The 2892-nt window shown below is 45.4% G+C and overlaps 1 long non-coding RNA gene across 2 annotated transcripts; it reads right to left on the bottom strand.

Annotated features, from left to right (window-relative positions):
• Nucleotides 1-510: 510 nt before the first annotated feature.
• Nucleotides 511-2022, bottom strand: LOC109705130. Of its 2 annotated transcripts, XR_002214635.1 has the most exons (3): nt 1765-2022; nt 1566-1681; nt 511-706 (listed from the first exon to the last, which is right to left on the bottom strand). It is a non-coding gene; the product is annotated as an uncharacterized LOC109705130 (long non-coding RNA). The 2 variants fall into 2 exon arrangements; XR_002214634.1 differs by lacking the exon at nt 1765-2022 and having other exon boundaries at nt 1566-1758.
• Between the last annotated feature and the right edge of the window lie 870 nt (nt 2023-2892).

The raw sequence follows: 2892 nt of genomic DNA, 5'->3' as shown, positions 1-2892 counted from the left end.
GCCACTTCCGGACTAAGTGCCCGAGGAGATCGTCACCGGCACTATCGACTGCATCACCACCGGCTCTACCAGCCTGTCACGCCCCGCGACCGCCCGCCTATTTGGCCGGGTCGCGGCGCCGCAATAGATCGCCGAACGGACAGGGTTTCCCCTGTACCGCGGATAGAGTCTCCCCTATACATTCAAGGCGTCGCAATCAATACAATGTACGAAGTTCCAACCAGGAACACATTCCAATCAAGATTGCATAATGGAAGGTATCAAACAACATAACACATCCTATATTATTACTGTCACGTCCCGTTATCGCCAATTTGGTCGATCCGGGCCCGCGCACAGACGCCGAACGAACAGCACCTCCTCTGTTCGCCCAAGGCTCAACAACAACGAGTACATGTATAAAGAAATAAATAATTACCAGGATCACATTTCAATATACATGGCTTGCACGAAGGCAAGCAACAAACACAAGTGATAGTAAACTAACTGTACAATGAAATTCACTATAACTTAAAATTTTACACAACTGAACTTGTAACTGAAATATTTAGTTATATACATGCTTTTTATACATTCATTTACATGTCTCTGTACATCAAAATGGATGATACATGAACTCAAAATGGTAATTGCTAAACTCTGGTGTCAGCTAGCTAAGCTGCAGGGCCCTTGCCACGATCCTCGGCCTCGAAACTCGCACTGGAACCTGTATGGTTAGTGGTGTGAGAACTACAAGAAAGTTCCCAGTGGGTTCGGCTGCCGACTTCGCCGACTCACCCACTAGGTCTACTCAGGCATATGTAGGCAAGAAAAGTAAGCAGATAGTAACCAACTATAACATGTAACTACTACAATGCCTGTACAAAGCTGAAAGAAGTAACAGATATAAAAACTGTAAATATGCATGCATGCTTTTCATTAACTTTACCCAATCTTTTGGTTAACCCTCTGGTTAACAGCTGGACAAGTACGTTAGTCCTGGGGCAAGTACGTTAGCCCATAAATTTACCCAATTCAGTGGTTAACCCTTTGGTTAACAATAACTCACCAACGAAATCCCTCACGGGCCCTAAGCTGCCTCCCGATGGGACCGTCTGTCGGACAAGTACGTTAGTCCTGGGGCAAGTACGTTAGCCCAACAAGTGACTACTCCGGAGCTCACTGCCTGGGGGGAGCGACCACCACCAAGCTAAGAAAACAGACTATGTGAGTAAGATCTGATCCCCCTTTAGAGGATTCAACTGACAACAATGTCACAATTTAACTCTAACTAGTTCTTTATACTAGTTTCATAATTGCATTTCTCGATGCTAACCAAATCTCTAGTCATGATGTCACCAAGTTTACTATTGTCTTGGTCCTTTACAGTTTCATACATTCATAGGGTTCTATGTCCACATTCTAATGTTCATATGTTCTTACTATCAATAAGAATTCACACGTTCAATATCACTTGCATAATGCCAATGCCCATACCCTATAATGCATGAATACAGAAGTAAATATGCTCAATGAATAGCATAGACATAAAAGGTGATTCAAAGACTTCGGATAGCACCACCCACCTGTAGTGGTGTCAATCAACTAGAATCCACGTCTCGGAAAGCGTCGACGACTATCTCTCGCGACTCCGTGCAAATAGGACTAGAGCGGTCTCTACCGTAATTAGCGTGTCGTCGACCTGTCGGAAAGTCAATTTAGACTCTTGGGCATGTTTACTTTTCACTTATAAAGGATTAGAAAAGATTAAACTAGAGTCATTACTCATAATTGACAAGTTAGCATTTCAATGCTATATAAAGCGGCAACTATAGCCGAAAACCTTCTTTTGGCGATATCTTTGCGTAGGTTCGTCGGATTGCCGAACCGACTTCGCCAACGCGTTTCTTTTACCCTCAATTTGGTTTACACGCGGTCAATTTCGCATTAGGACTCTTATTTTGCAAAAGTGCATTGCCGGGGTCAGTTTTCATTTAAACCCCGTTTTTATAGAAATCCTAACTTATTTTGCATCTCTCTTTCACTTCTTTTTCTTTCCTTCTTTCTTTCTTTTCTTTCTTTCTTGCTTTCTTTTCTTTTCTTTCCTTTCTTTTCTTTCTTTTCTTTCTTTCTTTCTTTCTTTTCTTGTTGCCCCTGCTGCTACTCCAGCAGCTGCTGCTGCTGCTACTCCAGCAGCAGCTGCTGCTGCTGCTGCTAGCTGCAGCTGCTGCTGCTGATTGCTGCAGCTGCTGCAGCTGGTGCCACTGCTACTGCTGCTGGCTACTGCTGCTGCTGCGCATGCTGCTGCTGCTGCTGCTGTGCTGCGCATGCTGCTGCTGCTGCTGCAGCTGCAGCTGCTGCACTGAGCTGCAGCTGCTGCTGCTCTCCTGCTGCTGCTGAGCCGCTGCTGCCACTGCTGCTGCTAAGCAGCATAAGCTGCTGCTGCTGCTGCTGCTGCTGCTTGCTATTGCTGCTGCAGCAGCTGCTGGTGCTCCTGCTGCTCCAGCAGCAGCTTGTTGCTGCTGCTGAGCTATTGTTGCTGCTGTTGCTACACTCAGTAGCAGCAGGGAGAGGGTAGAGAGGGAGAGAAATAAAAACTCTTACCTTTCTTTTTTTTTTACTTCTTCTTCTTCTTCTTCTTCTTCTTCTTCTTCTTCTCTTCTCCTTCCCTCTCTCTTTTCTTTTCCTCTCTCTCTACGTATGGAACCAGAGGGGGGATAAGGATGGAGGGATAAGGCTCCCCTGCTGGCAGGTTTAGTGGAAATCCACTAAGCCATGTGTAATTACCAAATTGCCCCTCGACTTAATTCCGTTTAGTCGACACGGATCAAATACCTTTCGCAGGCCCTTCCGAAAGTCCGATTGAGCTCCAATTTGATAGGAATGCTCGTTTTTACTTAACAAGTCCACTGA

This window comes from Ananas comosus, unplaced genomic scaffold (genome assembly GCF_001540865.1).
Source record: "Ananas comosus cultivar F153 unplaced genomic scaffold, ASM154086v1, whole genome shotgun sequence".
Classification (NCBI taxonomy): Eukaryota; Viridiplantae; Streptophyta; class Magnoliopsida; order Poales; family Bromeliaceae; genus Ananas; species Ananas comosus.
This window is presented reverse-complemented; position numbering and strand designations above follow the sequence as displayed.